The following is a 21,508-nucleotide window of genomic DNA, read 5'->3' on the forward strand; positions in this document are numbered from 1 at the left end:
ACAAACTACAGAAACTCTTCTCTTGAATATTGTTATGCAACATACAGAAGGTTAAAGTGCTTGCTACTGGGCAGGTGTTTTCCTCCTATAATCTTGTCTTACATTCTCTTTACTTATTAAGAACATTTTGATTGACAGTTTCTGTGCATGAAACAATTTGGGGCCTTTAAACAATCCTGAATTCAGAACAACCAAGCCCGGCTCCTGTTGATAGCTGAGCAAGTGACCACATTAGAGCCAAAAAGAAATGAGGCAGTAGATAAAAACGATCAATTTGCTAATGTAAATAGACAAACCGTAGGATTTCATTTGTGCTCGAAAATTGTACCTGTCATGAAGTGAAAGGATGTTGGTGAACATGATATTCTCATCACATCCTAGACAACCTCCTGCATTCTCCAAAATTCAGCACACAACTCTGCGTGAGGAGCCGAGCTGGTCAGGCTCTGCCCTCGCGTAATGGAAAAATCCACTCCGGGCAGATAAGTCAATGGGATCCTCAACTAGAAACGACAATATACACACAAGCCACGGGACATCTGCAGCCTGATACCACCCCGGGTTCTCTGACTCCCAGGCAATGGAGATGGACAAGAGGCCCAAGCACAGCCCAAGACAAGGTTTACCGCAGGCTGGGGGTCAAACATGAGGGGGAGGACATGGCGGTAAGCGGTTCTGCTGTCTGGTTCCCCAAGGGGTGAACAGGGATGGTTTTATACGTCTGGGGAGGCACGGCCATGCCCTCTTAGTCTCTGGCTCAGCACTTTGCCCGGCGCCCACCTTGGTTTCTCAACAGGAGCAGTTGCGCTTGTGCACACGACATGGCAGGCTTGCTTACTACCACGTCCCAAGCAGGTCAAATGTGGGCGCTGCTGGGTTATTCGGGGCAGTGTTCAGGCTGTGCAAGTCCCTGATGTGGTACGAGGGGCTCTATCCTGGTCTGCCTGCCCCTTGATTGCTTTGGAGCCGGTGATAGATACACTTTGAGGTGTGGAGAGACCTCAGCTAATGAGTCCTGTTTCTATCCTATCTCGAACTTTGGATATTCGTTGTCTTCTATTGAGGTTAGAAAATCCTCAGGAGCCAGTCAGATACCATAGAAAACAGTGCTCCAGGGGCTGGAGGTGTGGCACAGTGGGTTAAGCCACAGCCTGCAACACAGCAAACTCATATGAGCATCTGTTCGCATTCCAGCCATTCCACTTCTGATCCAGCTCCCTTCTTAGGTGCCCAGGGAGGCAGCAGGTGAAGGTCCAGGTATTGGAGCACCTGCCACTCATGGGAGACCCAGATGGAATTCCAGGCTCTTGGCTTCAGCTTGGCCCAGCCCTTGCTGTTGAGGCTCTTTGGAGAGTGAACCACAGAACCAAAGATCTCAATCTCTATCTCTCTCTCTCTTTCTCTGCTTTCCAAATAAATAAATTAAAAAAAAAAACAGTTCTCTGAAAAATGACGCATTTTGTCATCACTGCAGAGCAAGTTCTAGACCTCAGGTGTCCCACTGCTTGCTCACTGCCTCACAAAACAGGCTCTGTCTTGTTCGGCCAATCCTCCTCCTGACGAAGCGCAGGGGTGGATGCCACTTTCACAGTCCTGGTAACCTGCAAACTTACACTGCAAGTTGGTGTCTGGGCGTTGGGGAGTGTTGGACAGACACAGACCCTGGGCTGGGCAGGCTACAGGAGTCTGGTCTCGTGTCTCTACGCAGAAGTTCCTGGCGCTGCTGGGCCTGGCTTTCTACACAACACAAGGGCAAAGTGCACTGCTCAGGTCTCAACCCGAACAACGCCCAAGAAAAATGTGCAAGCAGGTTTCCCAGGTGGTATTACAAATAGCTGTGCGTGCGCCCCTGAAATCCCATAGGAGAAACCAGTAGATCGGGCTAATTTCATTCAACATTTTGCAGAAAACAGAAACAGATACATGGATGGGAATGTAAGTATGTGTATCTACACGTCTTTAGTTAATGACACTTTGCACTTTAGCATCATACTGTTCTGGGCATTTCTGACCCTAAAGACTTGAACTTCCCTAATTGAACTGTGAATCTGAGAACGCTGCTGTATGTAAACAGCAAACAACTGGGAACTGGTGACGGTCGTTAACACTCCTGGACATTCACAACCGCTTGTTGGCCGCCCGTTTAACACACACCCCACAGACATCATCTCCCCCCCCCCAGTCTATTTAGTGTGCAGTATATTTTACCCATTGATTATTATATACTAATGGGCTGTGTAATACCCTTTCCAGATTTCCTTGTAGGTATTTTATGAAATGAATAGATTCAATTACAGGGAAAAGTCAAGTCCTCGCCTACTGCTGCTCATTTTAATTGTAAGCAGCTAGGAATTTATGCTCTGTGCCTTTTGGTTGGCTCTGACTACCAGCACTGGTTCTGTGTGTACTGCCTGCACAGTACATGTGGTTTACACATCCATTCGTAGCACAACAAGCACTGGCCACTTTCAGAGTCTGCAGGTGCACCCACTCACTGTCTGACTTTTGTATACCAGGCACCGTTATAGGCACTGATCTGTTTTAAAAAGTGACAAAATACCCCAAGTATTCTAATCAGGGGAGAGAGAATATCCACACAAATACAATACATCCCACGTGGCAACATATACTAGCGAAAAGAGTCAAGGCCAGAAGGATGTGGAGAGTGGCAAGGGTAGGCAAACCGTGAGGGGCCAGGCTGGGGCGGCACTGTAACCACGAGCATAGATCTCGGCAAGAAGGCATCCCTGCAACCCGGGCAGACTGGGACAGGGGCTGGAGGTGCACCCCATCTCCTGAGTGCTTCCCTAAGCATGTTCCAGGACAGTTAGCTCACCAGCCAAGCGCCCAGAGGAGGCCAGACCGCCACAAGCAGAAGGAGCTGCAAGAGTGGGCTTGGTCACATTTCTGAAAAGTCAGTGTACAAAGGTGTGTGTGGCTGGGCAGGAAGGGTCGTCCTGCTCCCCCCTGCTGCATCCGGGACCCTCCTGGACACTCCCCTAACCCTGGCTCTAAAAGCCCTGGCACAACGCTCCCGGGGAAGGCAGCTTCCGAGGGAACTCTTCCCACCACCACCTCTACGTAGCACAAGTACATAACGCTTTCCTTTGAGCATCTGTTGCTGATTACCTGGTGGTGCCCCCAGCAGATGGACCCCGTCTGCTAACAAGGATAGCGGGAGATAAGGACAGAGAGGCGACAGGGGACAACCAAAAAGCACAAAGGGGAACATGAACTGGAAGGGCCTGGGGAACGTATACCTCTACTCACGCCATACTGCCAACAACTTCTCTGGAGCCCCAGGAAACATGATCCTCCCGGGAGAAAAGGAAAACCAGGTTTCAAGGCACACCAGCCACGCCTACTACTGAGCAAAGGCAGCAGGGCCAGAACACAGGATCCTGCCATCAGCTGAGTGGGAGGATGACCGCTGACTGCACAGCGCTGGTGGCAGAGGTGAGCGACCAGATCTACTCTGAAAATAGGAGGCATGGACCGGCTGATCAACTGAACAGGGGATTGCAGACAGAGGTGTATCTGAAGGATGGAGTTTGACATTTACTGGGTAGAGTAGACCCCAAAAGTACCACTTTTAAGGGTAGTATCTAGAATTTGGTTTGGAACCACTGAAGCTTCCTGGAACACCCAAGTTGAGATATGAGGAAGAAGGTTGGGTCTATGAGTCTGGAGATCAGGAGAGAGGTACGGCGAGGTGTCATCAACATAGCAATAGTCTGTACGGCCACGTCACACCGGAGAGATGCGTAAAGAACACGTCAGGGCAAAGTGAACAGGTACAAGGGCTGCACCCCGGGGCCCCCTGTGTTATAACTCGGTGAGTGAGGACATAGCCAGAACACCCAGCGGCATTAGAGCGGAGAATGACTTACACTGGCCAATCCTGCCGAGGAGGGCAGAGCTGGCCGCTGGGTCTAGCTTCCTGCAAATGTTGTCGACAGGTGCTGCTCTATGGAAGAACAGAAACGAAAGACAACTGGAGTTCCCAGGGAGCAGGATGTGGGGAGACAGCTGGCGTGGGATTTGGGAGAAATTCCGACATCTGTGTCCTGACGGGGACTGACCCAACGTGGAGAGAGTACAGCACAGAGCGGAGGCAGGGGAGCTCCTGGGGGAGGTCTCAGGAGGGTGACAAGAGAGGGAGGCTGAGCCATGAGCAAGAGGCCCCTGGACTCAGACAGGGGTGTGTTAAGTTTCAGCCAATGAAAGCAAAGGAAGCCAACAATCTGGGACAAACATGAGACGGTAGAGAGTGGCAGGATGTCCTGATAGTCAAGTCAGGATCGGGCTCATCAGCTCGAGTGGTACCACAGGAGGACCGTGGAGACAGAGGACCGGTCATCTCGGGAGGGGGTGGGGCGGTGGGCATGGATGTTCTTTCTCCGGCGATGGTCAACCAGGCAAGGACAGAGGCAGCTGTGAGACAGGGAGAATGCTGGCTTTGGAGAGGCCTCCCCAGGGCTCAGGATCGGACCACCGATGCCTCTGACTATTCTAATGGCCTCCTACCTCACAGATGATCCTGAGCTGGCCCATCTCCAGAAGAGGCCGCCTCCCTCCCACCAGTCCAGAGTCAATGGCTCGTGCTGCTCAGCTTCCAAACCTGAGCACCCACCCGCCTGCAGGGCGCTCTGTCTTACTCACACGTGCCCTGCAAGGCATGGTTCCCATCTCTCTCCGGTGTGCGAGCCGCAGCCTAGGAGCCACTTTCCCACCTCTCCAGCGGCCCCCTCCGTCCCTCGTAGTAAACCCTGTCGCAGCTTCCAGCCTTGATCAGCACCCTGGCTCAGGGCAATCAGAACACGGGCGTGAGCAGAGTCCTACCACAAGCAACCCTGCTCTGCTGAGCACGACCGGAACAAAACAGCTGGAAGGAGCGGGGTGGCCACACCCCACCTCTCCACTCCTCCACTCGGGGTGCCAGCTGCTCTCTGCCTCACCCAAGAGCCAAGCCAGTGACAGCTGGGGTGGACGGTGAGTGACTTGCGCTGACAGCTGCATTAGAATCTGTGTTCTTTGCCCCAGATTGGCCCAACGCTCTCACAGTCCGGATGGTTAATCCTGCCGCAGCACGCTGAACTTGCCACCTCGGATAACTTGCTCCCGGGGAAATCTGAGGAACTGGTACATAAACAAATGGGAGGTCAGCTTATTTAGTGGGGGGTGGGGGGCAGATTGGCTACAGAAACATTTGGGCAGGTTTCAGTTTAGGCAAAGAGCATTTCATTCATTTCGCTTTAACGGTCTCTGTTGAATAAGCATGAAGAATGTTTTTCATTAGTCCTCCTTCCACATTATACCTGACAAGCAGGGCGAAAACATGAATTTTGCCTGCACTTAACAAATATTCTGTGGTGATACGGAGCAGCAGGAGATTGCGAAAGGAATGGTAATTTTACAAAATGAAAAGGCTGGGGCCAAAAACAGCTCATTTATTCTCAGGAAGGAGCAAGAATATGCTTGCACATGATAAAAATAAACTGATGGAGTTTCTAAGACTGGAGATTATGATTAAAGACAATTTATAATCGGCCTGAAAATGAGGTGAGCAGAAACACTACATTTTCTTACTTGCTCCCATATAATTTATTTTCTCACACCCCCTTCATTCTACATGAGAGCCCCAACAGTCTCCTCTGGGCAAGGCTCCCTGGCCTTGTCTCTGGGCTAACGCTGGCTGCCACACACACAGCTCATTTCATGGGCTACTTTTCTTACTGTGAAAGAAAAGTATGATTTTAAGACGCATGTGGTTTTCTTTTAATTTTGATGCTCTGAGATTAATTGTACATCTGGAATATCTAGTTTTGAAATGTAAATGGTTTTGACACTTGACTTTCATCCCAATTTGGGTGGTAATTTAAGGGTTTAATTGACAATAAAGATACAGCAACCTATAAAATGAAGACACAAACAGGGAATAGCAGTTTCCAAAAATGAAAGAAAATTTCTCTAATGCATTCCCCACAAATTCTTCTTGGAGTGGGAGAGTAGTGTATGTTTGGGCACTTCAGTGTACAAGTAAGACAAGTCAGAGTAGGAGGGTACTTTTAAAAGTTCATGGAAAACGCCCTTAAAAGACAAGTTTATTGTGGTGCAAAAACATTGGAAATCCATACACCTGCGGAGCCCCGGGAACTGTGTGTAACAAGGCGCACTAGGGATGCCGCCTGTGGGAATCACAGTGAGTGGCTCTGCGCCCCAGCAACAACAGAAACAGGTGGCTGCTTTGAAGAAGGAGCTAGAAGAGCCAAGCAGCACTTCACCTGTGAAAGGAAGACTTCCACTGTGCAACCAGCACCAACCAGAGAAACCCAGGGAAACCTAAGAGCAGCCTCCCCGAACACGGAGCAATCCTGCCCTCACTGCTCTTCCCACGAAGACTGAAGTTCAGAGAAGCAAAGCAACAGGACAACACGGCTGCTGAGGGCCCAGGAAGAATCCACAGTCGAGCAGTTCAGACTCCCCACCTGCCTTACACAGATGCTTTCTCAACTCGTTAAGGCTTAAGTTTTCACTTCTGCGAGTGTTCAACGGAACTACACGAGGGCATTAAAACACGTTGGAAATCACACACTACAGCTTAAGCAGCATTTATTGTCATCATTAAAAATGAAAATACAGATTTCCTCTAAGGAGGACACTGGGGACTATATATATATATATATATATATGACTATATATATATGTGTGTGTATATATATAAGCGGGACGTGGGGCCCGTACAATCTGATATCCTCAGACATCACTCACTTTCATGGTCTGTTCAACAACTACTTTTGGTGGAACGGGGCACCATGCCTCAAAGGGAACGATTATTTACTTATAAGATTTATTTATTTATTTGAAAGAGTCACAGAGGGGGAGGGGGGGTGCAGGGACCCACACCCACATGGGTGCAGGGGCCCAAGGACTTGGGCCACCTTCCACTGCTTTCCCAGGCCATATCAGAGAGCTGGATCGGAAGTGGAGCAGCAGGGATGTGAACTGGCGCCCACATGGGATGCTGGCACTGCAGGTGGTGGCTTTATCCACTATGTCAGAGTGCTGGTCCTGGTACCATTATATTTTTAACAGTCTGTTCTTGATTTCATACAATATGGTCTGCTTTGACGTTGTTTTTGTCTTTGCTCTTTGAGAATAACACAGCTCCTCCTGTCACATCTGCTATCACCTCGGTTGGTAGTAGGTCCGGGAACACTACACCTCCTTCCTCCTGATGGGTTCTCACTGCATCACTTTAGGTGTGCTAAACACGTATCTATTTTGAAACCCAGCAAACATACAGAATCTTTCTTGTCCTTGTTCATAAATTTGTGAATAGTCCATACAATTATGACACACTTACCAGTGATTTGCATGAGCAAGGGTCTATACCGCGTTTTCATCTCTAACCGAACGAAGCATACTATTTGGGAACCACCCAGTGGTGTGTATCCACACCACGACCGAGATCATTACAGACACCCTACGGCTTTGGCTGAGGCGCACTGGCTCCACTCTGCTTCAAGCACAGACATACCCAACGTCCTATTTTTAGGACAGCTATTTATGAATATTGACAATGTGAAACATAGCCCATCCCTCAAAATAAAATGACAACCTCGTTCCAGAAAATACTTTCATGAAGGCATTCCCTATACTGCACATTAGTTATCTGTATAGTCTATTGTTCAACTGAACATTTGGGAAAAATAACTTTTGCAGCAGTGTGTGCCATTTTCACAATGAATTTAAAAATGTTTTCAAACTCTTTGATCATTCACCTATTAATTTTCTCAAAACTCTAAAAGCATCATATTTCAGGGCCGGTGCTGTGGTGTAGCAGGTAAAGCCACCTCCTGCAGTGCCAGCATCCCAAATGGGCACTGGTTCGAGACCCGGCTGCTCCACTTCCAATCTAGCTCTTTGCTATGGCCTGGGAAAGCAGTAGAAGATGGCCCAAGTCCTTGGGCCCCTGCACTCACATGTGAAGCCAGGAAGAAGCTACTGGCTCCTGGCTTCAGATCAGTACAGCTCTGGCCATTGCAGCCAGTTGGAGAGTGAACCAGCAGATGGAAGACCTCTCTCTCTCTCTCTCTGTCTGTCTCTCTCTCTCTCTCTCTCTCTGCCTCTCCTCTCTCTGTGTAACTCTGACCTTCAAATAAATAAATATTTTTTAAAAAAGCATCATACGCCGGCACACCGGGTTCTAGTCCCGGTCGGGGCACCGATCCTGTCCCGGTTGCCCCTCTTCCAGGCCAGCTCTCTGCTGTGGCCAGGGAGTGCAGTGGAGGATGGCCCAAGTGCTTGGGCCCTGCACCCCATGGGAGACCAGGAGAAGCACCTGGCTCCTGCCATCGGATCAGCGTGGTGCGCCGGCCGCAGCGCGCCTACTGCGGCGGCCATTGGAGGGTGAACCAACGGCCAAGGAAGACCTTTCTCTCTGTCTCTCTCTCACTATCCACTCTGCCTGTCCAAAAAAAAAAAAAAAGCATCATATGTCAAAGTTACCATAAGTGGTATATTTATTGCTCAATTTAATTTTTTATAGATGTCTTATCTATAGGACAGGGACATAACAGGTTTAAATCTGTTCTTCCAAAAAACATTTTAAAATGCAGAGCGTAGTTTCTTAAAGTGTACACACGATGAACGGGAGCCTGAGTGCGCACAGCAGGTCATGCTGCCACCTGTGACCCTGGAACCCCATCTCTCAGCACCACTTTGATTCCCAGCTGCCCCACGTCTGATTCAGCTCCCTGCTAACGCTCTTGGGAAGGCAGTGCAAGACAGCTCCATTTGGGCCCCTGCCACCCAGGTGTGAGACCCAGATGGAGTTCCTGGCTCTCGGCTTTAGCCTGACCCAGACTTGGCTGTTACAGCCATTTGGAGGGTGAACCAGCAGTTGGAAGGTCGGTCTGTCTCTCTCCCCATCACTCTTTCAAATTAATCATTTTCAAACATAAAGTATCTTCTTAAAAGGTATTGGTTATGGCCAGTGCTGTGGCACAGTAGGTTAACCCTCCACCTGTGACACTGGCATCCCATATGTGTGCCAGTTCTAGTCCTGGCTGCTCCTCTTCCCATCCAACTCTCTACTGTGGCCTGGGAAGGCTTTAAAAGATGGCCCAAGTGCTTGGGTCCCTTTACCCAAAGGGGAGACCTGGTAGAAGCTCCTGGCTTCGGATCGGCACAGTTCTGGTCATTGCAGCCATTTGGGGAGTGAACCAGTGGATGGAAGACCTTTCTCTGTCTCTCCCTCTCACTGTCTGTAACTCTGCCTCTCAAATAAATAAATAAAATCTTAAAAAAAAAGTATTGGATAGCAAATAGTCTGAAATGAAAAAGTTATCTATTGAAAGGTAGACATAAATTGGCATAATAACTGCACTGTTCTCCCCATGAAGAGTGGACCACGTCATGGCAAACCTTGGAAGGACTCCTCCTCAGTTTACGTGGGTTGCACAATCAGTTTCTCCCACTCACATTCACAGAACCAGACCCCTCCCTCCTGGGGGGGGGCAGTGCACACTTCCCCACGGGGTTTCCCTAAGCTGAGCTCTCACTCCCCAGGTTCACTGGCATCACTCAGCTCCTGCCCCCCCACCCAAGTCTGCAGAACTGGACCATCCACTCTGGACTAGGCATTCGAGGTGGAAAGAGGGAACTATCTGGCCTCCTCTCTCCGTGGCCGCCTCCGTGGCCGCCTCCATGCACCACGCCAATGACCTGGCAGCCCAGGGAGCCACGGCTGCAGGAGAACTCCAAGCAGTGGCTCCAGCTCACCCAGCCCAGTCGCATCTTTCGTGCATAAACTGATCCGTCAGCAAGACTGCCTGGCTTCTTCCTTTGGAAAACAGGAAATGCAAAGGTATTTTTTAAAGAAGCTCAGAACATATGTCGGGAAAAGTGAGTAGATGATAAGTTATAAAGTATTCATAAGCTTCTGACAGTTTCCACGGTGCTTTCAGACGAAATTTCATTTATTTTGATAATGATCCCTTGAGCTGGGAAGGGCAGATGTTATAAAGCTCATTTAGCACAAGGGACCACGGAGGCAGAAGAAGGTCAAGCCACTCGCCCAAGGTTACACGGATTTTAAATGATAATAGCGGGCTCCCGCGCAGGTCTTTTGACTCTGTCAAGATTTAATATTGATAAAATGTTTATTATCTGGAGGCTTTTATGGACAATTATTTCATTAAACAGGAGCTCTCCCGGGGCTTCTCCTGAATGCTAATGCTTCTCCCGGCGTGGCCACCCCGGCTCCGGGGTTTTCAGCACCCAGTGCCTGTCCAACAGTGACATCAGCGCCACCTGCACCCCCAGGGCCACACGAACTCCAGTCGGAGTCCAGGACAGGGACCTCTTGTGGGCATCGCCACCACCCCATGGGGGAGGAATCCGTGTTCGCTTTGCCACAGGGGCTCTGGGAGAGGAAGCGAGGACCTTAACTCCAGCCACCTGGAGGCGTAACGGTGTGGCTGCTGCCATCTCGAGACGCTCAGGAGACGGGCTTGGTTCCCTGCTCTGAAGATAAACAGACCCTGTGCCCGGGCCAGGCTCACCGGTTTAGGAGGCCAAGGCTGACCCAGGCTGACCTGCTGCTCATCTCTCTCTCTCTCAGTGTCATACATCGGCATGCTACAGGACACACCTGCCAGCAGCTAGCACAGGAACCCTCAGACCCACCTCCCAGAAACACCACGACTGTCCCTCCCGATGTTAGACTGTGCCTCTCCTTCATGAAGGGACCGCAGCACGTTAAACACGTTTCAGAGCCAGGGCCGCTCTCCTGTGAGCACGGCCTGCTCTGCCTGCGGACTGTGTCTCTCGCTGTCCCAATGAAGTGTTTGCTGCCCGCTCTTTGCTATTCTCTGACTTGCTCCTAAACTCCTTCTCTAAGCAAAGCCAAGGCCTGGGGGCCAGCGCTAGTTTTGCCACAGCATTCGACGACCGTCTGCTTCCAACACCAGTTTTTCTCACCCTCTGTTCATCACCAAAACAGAGCCTATATTTCATGTGTGTTTTCACAGTGGTAAACTCCACTCTGGTAGCTTCCTGTGTCACTCTGAAACAGCTAGGTACATCCCCAAATCTCAGTTTTATTTCTCACTTACGTTATGCTGGCTACAAAGGAGTGTATTTCTGCTCCACACTCCATGCATTTGAGATTCAAACCAAAGGAGCCACTTTTACCCACACCCTTGGTCTAAAAATAGAAGAGGTTGAGTATGTATGGTTGACTATGGAACGGATCTTAAAAATTATCATTTCCGCTCACACTCGGTTGACAAAGAAAGTTATCACAGAAAGTAACAAAGAAAGTAACTATAGCACACTAGGTTAATCCTCTACCTGCGGCACTGGCATCCCATGTGGGCACCGGTTCTAGTCCCGGCTGCTCCTCTTCCGATCCAGCTCTCTGCTATGGCCTGGGAAAGCAGTGGAAGATGGCCCAGTGCTTGGCGTAGACATTATTGTAAAGGACGCACAGCCCTGTGATCATAAAGTCTGACCTCAAAGGCCAGGTTCTTAACCCCTGTTACATTATTGCCCATTTAAAATAAGACTCACCTACATCTGCTATTAGGTGAATGACCAAGCTCCCAGAATGCATTGTGACACAGAGCAAGTACTACTGTGCTCCAACTGCTATATCCTAAGAGATACCAAGGCAGTAACAGCCCAGACTGTCGTGCCTAGCTGAACTTTTCTCAACCAGCCCGAGACAAAATTCATTTGCAACAGACAGATTTATAGGAAGGAGTCTGCTCACAGCAATGTAAGTTATATTTTTGCACCCTCCTTAGAGTGATGAAAAACTAAGTAATAAAAAATTATGTTCTTAAATGACGCTTTTCATCTTGAGAGATTACTTGTAATTACTTGTCATTAGCTATGATTTAAAGCAGTTGGAGAAATACTCAATCCCTCCTGTTTTGTAAGTTGGGAAATGTAAACCAGTTTTATCATTTATTTTGGCACAATAAAGTAGGAGTGTAAAGCAATTATACAGATGACTCAAAGAAATACACACACGCAGGCAGATATATCTTTTTTATGTAGCTGGGATAAACTCTGCCCCACGATCCTAACTCCAAAGTATGACTTTCCACAGACAGAAGTGTGGGATTTCCAGCAAGATGGCCGGCGAGCAGCACCAGACACGTTGCCCTTGACAAAGAGAGCTCTAAACCAGTACAGACAGCTGCTGCCCAGCTACAGGCTCAGGGGAGAACGCGAGTGCAGTGCGAGTAAAACACAGAAAGTGAGGAACCAGGAGACTCCAATGGCCTGCAAGGAGGGCACAGGTGCCTTCCACCCCTACTGGACCATCGGGAACCCATCTCCTCCCCCAGTGGGCGGCCCCGACAGCCCACTCTGATACCGCGGACCACTGAGGCTTCACTCCTGGGAATCCTGTAGCCCTCACAGGCACCCCATATGCAGTGAACAAGTTGTCAAGGATTGTGCAACGTGGGACCACTCCAGAAGCTTCCTGGTAACACCCCAAAACTACAGGCATCAAGAGGAGAGAGATGAACAGGGGATTACATCAAATTAAGAAGCTTGTACACAACGAGGGAGACAAGCAAGAGTTTAGAAACAAATGGCTCACCTCAACATCCAATACCCAGAACATGTAAGAAATGCAAAAAAAAATCCACAAATAATCCAACTTAAAATGAGCAATTATAGGAGTAGACATTTCTCAAAGGAAGACATACAAATATCTACACATATCTTTAAAAATACTCAACACTGGGGTCTGTCCTTGGTGTAGCAGCTTAAGCCACCACCTTCATTGGAGGCATCCCATATGGGCGCCAATTCGAGACCTGGCCACTCTATTTCTGATCCGGCTCTGTCTAATGTGCCTAGGAAACCTGCAGAACATGGCCCAAATCCTTGGTTCCTACACCCACATCAGAGACCCAGAAGAAGCTACTGGCTCCTGGCTTATGCCTGGCCCAGGCCCAGCCAGTGTGGCCAGCTGGAGAATGAACCAGCTAATGGAGGATCTCCCTCTCTTTCTCTCTCTCTCACACACACACACACTGTGTCTCCATCTCTCTCTCCCTTTGTGTGTGTGTGTGTGTATCTCCGTCTCTCCAACTCTCCTCTGTCTGTAACTCTGCCTTTCTAATATATAAATAAGTATTTTAAATTACTTAACATCAGTAGTCATGGGGGAAAAGAAAAAAATGAAAATCAAAGCCACAACGAGTCATGTCATCTCACCCCAGCCAGAGAGTTATTATCAAAAAGAGCCAAGGAACATGGTGAATGTGCGTCAGCACAGCCATAATGGACAACACGGTGGAAGCGCCTCAGGAAACAAAGGTAGCTCTACTAAGGAACCCAGCAACCCCCTTCCTGGGTATAGATCCAAAGGAAATGATGTCAGCAGACCATAGAAATATCTTCATTCTCACGTTCATTGTTGCAGTTTTTTCATAACAGCTAATACATAGAATCAACCAATGTGTCCACTGATATACGAATGGATAAGGAAAATGTGGTTTGTGTATACATGAGAAACGATTCAACCTTTGTGGCAGAATGGATGGAACTAGAGAACATTATGTTAAGTGAAGTAAGGCAGGCAGAGAACAACACACAGCACACGTTCTCTCTCACATCTGGAAGTTAACAGGGCTGACATTGAAGCAGAATAGATTGCTGGTTAATCAGAGGCTGAGAAGGGTGGAGGTGGTGATAATGGGTAGCACAGCACAGTTACACAGGAAGAATAAGCCTGGGGTTCTACAGCACAGTGGGGTGACTGTAGTGTACAACAACCTATCACACTTGAGCAGAACTAAAGAGAGGAGCTCAGAGGCTCCAAACATAAAGAAATGATGGGGACAGAAAAATGTCAGCTACGCTGACCTGATCATTCCACACCACAGACGTGCACTGAAATTTCACACCATCCCCTTTAACACGCACAAGGTCTCTGTGCTCATGCCAATTTTTAAGATTAAAAATAAGTAAGTCTGGACTGCAGGTTGGAGCGCCCTCTTTTTCTCCTTATTTCCAACATGGGGTGGAAGGTGAGGCTGAACAGAGGCAGCAGGCAGAGCTGCGGTGTCCAAGCCGAGACACCTAAGTGGGCATCCACTTTAACTACGATGTCCAGAGGACAAGTTGGCATTTTTAGGCAGCTATCAGACCAGAGTCGCATAGAAATTAGTTGTTTCTGAGCTCTGGAGGTTGAGTACTTTCTAACTGTTAGCCTGTGAGGTAGGCTGTGAAGGGAGCCACTTTTTAGCTTGGTCAAAAGAGCCACAGATGTCCCAGAAACAAAGTCAGCCCATTTGGCCACGAGAGACCACGGGTTCCCTGGGCTCTCCTGCTCTGATTCCCCAGCTGCGTTCTTTGACAGCTGTCCTTTCCCTGTGGCTTCTGGGTCCTCCAGAGAAGCTGGACCAGTAGGATTCATCGATACGTAAGAGCAGGTTCATTGTGGGAAACAGCGCCTACGACTACAGAGGCCAGCAAGTCCCCCGGCCCCACACACGAGCTGGGGAACCAGGAATTACAGAGGCATGCAGTCCGAGTCCAAAGGGCCGCAGTGCTCCTCCGAGTCCACGGATGGAGCCCTGAGATGGCCGTGCTCCGGTGAGGGGTGGAACGCCGGGGTCAGTCCCCGAGTCTGGCGGGCCAGAGCCAGTGCCCAGGCACCCAGGGACAGCAGACGACAGATGGCTTAGCTCCGGAAGCGATGGAGAATTTGCCCTTTCTCAGCCTCTGTGCTCTGCAGGGCCCTGAACAGACGGGTTGCAGCCAGGGCAGCTCCTCAGTGCCCAGCCCACAGATTCCACTGCTCAGCTCTTCTGGAACCCCCCCACACACACACCCAGTAACATACTCATAAATAATTTCACCAGCTACTGGGGAAGCCTTTAGCCAGGCCAAAGACAGAATGAACTATTAACACCACACCTCCCTAGTTCTGACCTTGAAAACCTAGCAAGTCCCAAGAGCAACCAAGCACTGTAGGCACTGGCCTTATAAGACGGCATCATTCTTGCTCAAACAACCCCCAAATCACAGTTAACTGATTATCAATCCATTTTCTTTTTCTTTTTTTTTTTTTTTTTTTTTTGGGCAGGCAGAGTGGACAGTGAGAGAGAGACAGAGAGAGGTCTTCCTTTTCCGTTGGTTCACCCTCCAATGGCCACTGCGGCTGGCACACTGTGCTGAACCGAAGGCAGAAGCCAGGTGCTTCTCCTGGTCTCCCATGGGGTGCAGGACCCAAGGACTTGGGCCATCCTCCACTGCACTCCCAGGCCAGAGCAGAGAGCTGGACTGGAAGAGGGGCAGCCGGGACAGAATCCGGAGCCCTGACCGGGACTAGAACCCGGTGTGCCGGCGCTGCAAGGTGGAGGATTAGCCTATTGAGCCGCGGCGCCAGCCAATTATCAATCCATTTTCTGCAAATCAGCCACCGAATGCTTCCACTTGATAATCTCAACAGGACACGGAGGCCCCAAGCCTAGTGCATTTAGATGTCCAACTGTGACAGTCTGTGCGCCAGAAACAAGGGCCACGGCGGGAAAACGGCAAGTGTTGAAGATCGTTCCCTGGGAGACATATCTCATCTTTCCCAGGTCCTCTCTGGCGTCATTTGAAAATACCCAGCTCAGGGCAGCAGCTCATTTAGCTGAATTCAGAGGACCGCGTTTGAAATCCAACCATTCACAGCAAATCCACATGCGGTTTTCCAGGTATCTACAGAGGTTCATCATAAAGCGAAACAGAGACCTGACCTGAGCATCTGGGAACTGAAACCCTAGCTTTCTCAGACATATTCTGAGCAAAAAAAAAAAAAAAAAAAAAAGCCATTAAAACTGTCCTCCTATACAGTAACTGGCATTTCTCATCAATCCCAAGTTCCTCCGCAGCCAGGACTACTCGCCCCTCTTTCAACACAATGGCAGGGGCCAGGAAGCAAGGCCAAGCAACTGCTGGGGGCGGCACCTGGGGGTGGGCCGCTCTGTGTAGGCACCCCAGCTCTCACCAGCACAACGAATGCACAGCCTTCCAATAAGTTCCTGACCCAGGGAATTCAACACAGGCTTATTTGGTAAGAACTCCAAGCTCACAGGAGGTCTTCCAAAAGAGTTACAGCAACAAAATACCTGAGACATGTGCTAGAGAGAGAGAGGTTTATTAGCTGGCTACTGGAGGCTGACAGCCAGAGAGCATGGCGCAGGCTCCGGTGAGGGTCCGTGGTGAATGCCGGCTGACTGAGTGTGTGCTGAGGAAGGATCGCATGGACGGCCAGGAAGCAGAGCCCATGCAGGCCGGACAGAGGCTCTCGTAACAATCTCAAGAGAACCGCCAAGGAGCGACAAGAGAGCTGTCCTCCAGCTGCCTCTCTGTGACCCAACCACCTCCCCAAGGCCCCACTCCCTGCCTCCTAATAGTGCCATCATGGGCACTAAGGCTTTAATGGTAACCGAACTTCGTGGGGGCACCCAAACCAATATTTACACAACACCACCAACTGTGACCCACACAAGGGCTGCACTCCACATTAAAAATAGTGCAAAATTACAGACCGCCATTGTTCCATAGCAGGTAAAGCTGCTGCCTGCAGTACTGGCATCCCATATGGGCACCGGTTCAAGACCCAGCTGCTCCACTTCCAATCCAGCTCTCTGCTAATGTCCTGGGAAAAGCAGCAGAAGATGGCCCAAGTGCTTGTGTCCCTGCACCCACGTGGGAGACCCCAATGAAGCTGCTGCCCATTGAGCTCATCTGGAGACCGGACAAGCAGAAGGAAGATCTCTCTTTCTCTATATCATTAAGTCTTTCAAATAGATAAATCCTTTCAAATAAATCATGCAGAATAAATGAGCACATTTTAAGGTAAAATCAAATGATCATCTTTGCACAGTGGAGATTTTTCTGATCCAATGTTTTCCCGGGTACTTTTCCAGTGAACCCAGCAAACGGCTGCCTCACGTAAGAGCAGTTTAGACGTCTGCTGCTGCCCAAGACCATAAAACTGCCAAGTACTGTCAAGAAGACAAGACACACAAATGTCACAGCCACTTCCAAGGATGGCTTCATTTTGCCTAAAGCCATTTTTCTTTCCCTCCTGTGCATCCTACGTATGTGTCAGTTCTTGATATTTGGTATTGAAAGACCACCAAGAAGCACGGCAGCTTTGGCCGATGCCAACATCCTATCACTCCACTCTTACCTTTAACTGCTATTAGAGGCCAGCACTGTGGTGCGGCCAGGTGGGCCGTGACCACAGCCTGCTGAGCCGGCATCCCACATGGATGCTGGTCTGAGTCCCGGCTGCTCCACTTCTGATCCAGCTCCCTGCAAACACACCTGGGAAAGCAGCAGAAGATGGCCCACACGCTTGGGCCTCTGCACCCACGTGGGAGACCTAGAAGATGCTTGGCCAAGCACTGGTCAATCGCTGCGGCCATCTGGGGAGTGAACCAGCAGATGGAAGGTCTCTTTCTCTCCTTCTGTCTCTAACTATGCCTTTCAAGTAACTAAATCTTACAAAAAGAAGTTTTGTTTTGTTAGAAAAAGTCATACAACAATGGCAGCCAACGTGACAAGTATCCTGCACCATCTGGCATCAGCAGCCAGTGTGACAAGCGTCCCTGCCATCCGGCATCGGCAGGCCTGTGCAGTCTGCTCCAGTGGACTCTCACTCTTGCTGCTGTCATTAGACAGGGCTCCCGTCAAGTCCACGTGCACGTCCCCCACTCCTACCAAACCGAGCAACTGCGTAGGGAGAATGGCCTCCTTCCCGTGCTCGGCCACAGCCGCCCTGCGCGTCAGCCTCTCCTCCACCCTGCGGCGGCCACCTCACTCCTTCACACGGTACAACTCCAGAGGGCCCCGTCTGTGTGCTCCAGTGGGGTCACCTGACTGCTGGGGGTCCCCAGCTACATTTCCTGCTCCAATTCAGCAGCTGCAAGCTCTTCAAGGTCCCTTCCACTCTACAAAATGCTGCGGCTCTATCACGTTATTCGGGTGGTTGTCTTTATTTTCCAATTAATTTTCCAAGTCAAGAGAGGCAAACTTTCTTTGTTTATCCCAAGCACTAAAACTCCATAATCCTTTTTACTGAGTGGAGTCTAATGCCTCATCAAATTCCTCCTCCAGGACAGAGTCCCACAATGCATCCGCTTTGGCCTTCTTAATTATGAGCTTATTCCTGCCCCAGAGTGGATTTGCATTGCCTGTTTCTCCAAATGACGAGCTAAACGAGAGATCCTTGCCAGCAGAGTTCTTCAATGATAACCTAAAATTGCCGACATACTCTGCTGACAGTCTTCCTCACGCGAACGGGAGCTAAGTGCAGCCGGCCGGGGCTCCCCGAGGGCTGTGACTGCCAGCTGTCACCGCGTGTCTCCAGGTGGGCGTCTCGGGGTACTGACAGTGCTGGGGGAGGAAACGGATTCCGGATACAGGGGCCGGCAGCAAAGGCGATTCACCTTTCTCCCAGGAACGGAAGGACAACACGCCAAGTGCAGCAGGTTGCACATTCTTATTCATCAAATGTCTCATGTGTCACTCCCATTTTTCTTGAACTAGTTTCATGGAGATCCTTGGCAGGCGTGTTCGTATTTTCCATGTTCATTATTCAGTTGCTCCGCTGGATCCCCAAGCTCTCCGTGCTTCCCACACAGAGCTATTCCTCTCTGATCATGAATCCCATGACCAGGCCACTCCCCACGGCAGGGACCGTCTCTGTGCCCTCTGGAAGGCTCTGAGCCCCTCCTTGGAGGTCCACGTAGGAATCCGGGATGATGGCTTGACTACCTACGAATGATGCTTACAGACCCTGGGCCCTGCTGAATTAGACCCACAAGACTGAAGGGAAATGTTATCAAGCCCAGGAAAAGGGCAAAGGGAGTTTTCAAGGTTGAGCAATCTCATTTGTTCAATCTTTTTTAAAGATTTTATTTATTTATTTGACAGATAGTGACAGACAGTGAGTGAGTGAGTGAGAGAGAGAGAGAGGTCTTCCTTCCATTGATGTACTCCCCAAATGGCCGCAATGGACAGAGCTGTGTCGATCCGAAGCCAGGAGCCAGGTGCTTCCTCCCGGTCTCCCATGTGGGTTCAGGGCCCAAGGACCTGGGCCATCCTCCACTGCACTCCCGGGCCACAGCAGAGAGCTGGACTGGAAGAGGAACAACCGGGACTAGAACCAGCGCCCTTATGGGATGCCAGCTTTGTAGGTAGAGGTTTAACCTAGTGCACCACGGCGCCAAGCCCCTCGCTTGTCCAATTTACTTTCTTAAGTGTAACTTTCCAATTTCTAAATATTGGAATAGCATTTATTTTCATGAGGAAAAAAAAATGATTCTTTTTGGATAACTCAAAAACCTCCCTCAGATAAAAGTTGTAAACTTTACCTGACCCTTTAATGTCTGGGTGAACTGGTTACCGGGTTCATATAAAAGAATAGAAAGAAAAAGCAGGCATACTTCAGGAGAACAAGAATGTCTTTCTTCCCTTCGGTGAACTCAGACAAGGGGTGCAGGGTCGGGGGCTCCGGCTTCCCCTCGGTCCTGTTAAAATTCCTATCACATCCCAAGTTTGTTTCAGCGGAAGACTGCTCCGCTTGATCTAATACCTTATCAGTGAGGTTTTCAGCTCCACTTTCACCTGGAGAACACGGGAAGTTGTCCTACCGCGTCATCACGCCACCTCGGCCTTTTGTTTCATCATCCCATACAACGTGGCTATCAGCGGGGAAGGCACTGGGTGAAGCCACATTGGTTCTGGGCAGGCACGGGCCACCGGCTCCCTCCCCGTCGTGCATAGCCTGTGCGTGGCCCTTGCTCAAGGCAAGCTCTCCCGCTGCACAGCCATTAACGGTCTAGTTCTCTCGCTCTCTCTTCGCCCTCAAGGTATGCTCAGAGGGGTTTTACCAGACACCAGGGATGCAGGGCCGCAGAGGCCTGAGACAGTAATTGCATGTGAGCTCCCGTTCGGGCCTAATGAACGTTGTGTTTATGAAGAACGCAGCTCTGATTTCCAAAACCACTTTGGTAAATTATACAAATTAAGCATTCCTTACTTTGACTTCGTTAGCTCACAGGTGGAACACTTTCTCTTCATTATAACAGCCTTGAGTAAAAGCTTTCAGGAAAAACATTTCCTGTGCTGTTATTTCTCAGAAACTCTTACTTACAATATTAGAACAAAACCCGATTTTCTCCACAAGGGCTGTAATAGTCACAAATTTCTTTTTTAAAAACTGCACATTTATTTCACACGACAAAAGCGAATATGCATTTGTTTGCAGTGCTTATTTCAATACTCAGCGCAGAAATAAATAAACTTTTAACTCTGGTTTTCATTCAGAGTTTACTTACTGCTCTTATTCCCACTGAAGAATGTTGTTTCATTAGGAACGAACCCGGCACTCAGCCACAGGCGCTGCAGGTGAGGCAGGAGGAGCATTTCTGGGTAAGGATAGAGCTCACCGTGATTTACTGATCATCAGGCTCCAAGAAGTTGGAAAGCCTCTAAGTAGTAAGGCTGTTTGTCTGCAGGTGATAAATAGACCACAGCCCTTGGACATGGAAATTAAAATAGAAGGAAGAATTATGATTGGAGCTGCGCCAGACACCACTCACCAGCTAAGACCATGTTCCTGCCCCCTAGTCAGCCAGTGTGAGAGCGGCGCCTCTCAGCACTGGACCATCGGGATGTCTGCTGCTTGCTCTCTGTCCCAACCAAAGGCAGGGCTGGAGGTGCCTGCAGACAACCTGGACATGGCCACAGCGCGAGCTCTTCAGGCTTTTGTCATGGAAGACTTACACGCACACAATTAATGACAGGTTTTTGCCAAAAGATCTGGGAGGAGATGAATTCTAAAACAGACTTCAGAAGACTACAAATAACAGATTCTACCAGAATGTGAAAACAAAATGCTATTCAAATTTTAAAGAGCCCTGGACTAAAAAAACAGAGGACCTGAAACTGAGTTCTGAATACATCATACAGTCTCGCCACCTTCTCAACACCCCTTCAGTTCCTTAGACTGCAGATTAATAAGTCCAAGGAGAATAATAACACCAGCTTTGCTCACTCTTCTGGTTTCTACTGAACATATATGAGGTTATGCAGTATAAAAAACAAGACCTAAAACTGTTCAAAATGCTAAATAGTCTGTAAGTTAATGACATTAAAAATTCAGATCATGAGCTCCATAACTTCCATAAACAAAAACATCACTGATACAACATGGACTCCATTGTAAGGCTCACAGCGTGAATACAGAGCTGCAGACCAGGCAACTGTAGCTGCCTCATGTCCTCTCTACAGACTTTGGCGGGACAGTCATCACATCACTTAGTGCGAGCATACTGATTGACTGACTGATTGACTGATTTTGCTCCTGGCATCCCTCTGAACTTACATTGCTCCATTAGGAAACTCAAAGAAAATAATAGAGTCATAAGTAAAAGCTTCCAGAAGAAACTTCAAAGAAAGGGCAATGATA

Source organism: Lepus europaeus, chromosome 6, assembly GCF_033115175.1.
Source record: "Lepus europaeus isolate LE1 chromosome 6, mLepTim1.pri, whole genome shotgun sequence".
In the NCBI taxonomy this organism is placed as follows: domain Eukaryota; kingdom Metazoa; phylum Chordata; class Mammalia; order Lagomorpha; family Leporidae; genus Lepus; species Lepus europaeus.